Source organism: Elephantulus edwardii, unplaced genomic scaffold (assembly GCF_000299155.1).
Source record: "Elephantulus edwardii isolate Elephantulus edwardi_28Jun2011 unplaced genomic scaffold, EleEdw1.0 scaffold00293, whole genome shotgun sequence".
Classification (NCBI taxonomy): Eukaryota; Metazoa; Chordata; class Mammalia; order Macroscelidea; family Macroscelididae; genus Elephantulus; species Elephantulus edwardii.
Window position 1 is genome coordinate 1779269 of NW_006400043.1, and position 710 is coordinate 1779978.

Consider the following 710-nt stretch of genomic DNA (forward strand, 5'->3'; position numbering starts at 1 on the left):
GCATAACAGGTGATTGCGAAGACTATGGCCTGTATCAGACGCACCTTAGTCTCCAGAGAGACACCACTGCTCTAAATTAATGATTTATCTCTGTGGTCTGTATTTACTTTAAGCCTTTTTTTTAATGTTGTTAGGTACTAGGTACTAAGTGTGAGTCAAGTACAATACATAATAACCCTATGAACAATAGAATTGAATCTTGTTCTATCCTATTCCAGTCTCATAATTTCTGATGCACTTGTGTCAATTGTAGCACTCCTCTCCTCCACCTTTCTTTCCAATTATAAAAGCGTTTTATCCTAATTTTGACTGACTTCCAGTCTGGAATCTGCCTCTAATACTCTATTACCTCTGTTCCTTCAATATTCATAAGGTTTTCAGAGGCTTAATATTTAGGATATAAATGGTCAGTTCTACTTCCTAGTCTATTTTAGTCTGTGAACTCTGTTGACACCTGTCCACAATGTCACTCTCCAACATCACAGTAGTCCCCAAGTTACCCTAGTACAGCAAACTGACAGATAAGTACTATACTAATAAAAGCAAATTATAACTGAGAAGAATATACCAACCTACACTTTAAGTTAATTATTATTATTGTTGTTAAGTGCATTCAAGTTGATTGCAATTCACAACAACTCTATGAACAACAGATATGAATCTTGACGTATGAGGTCAGACATATTCCCCATGCTATTCTATACTTGGAC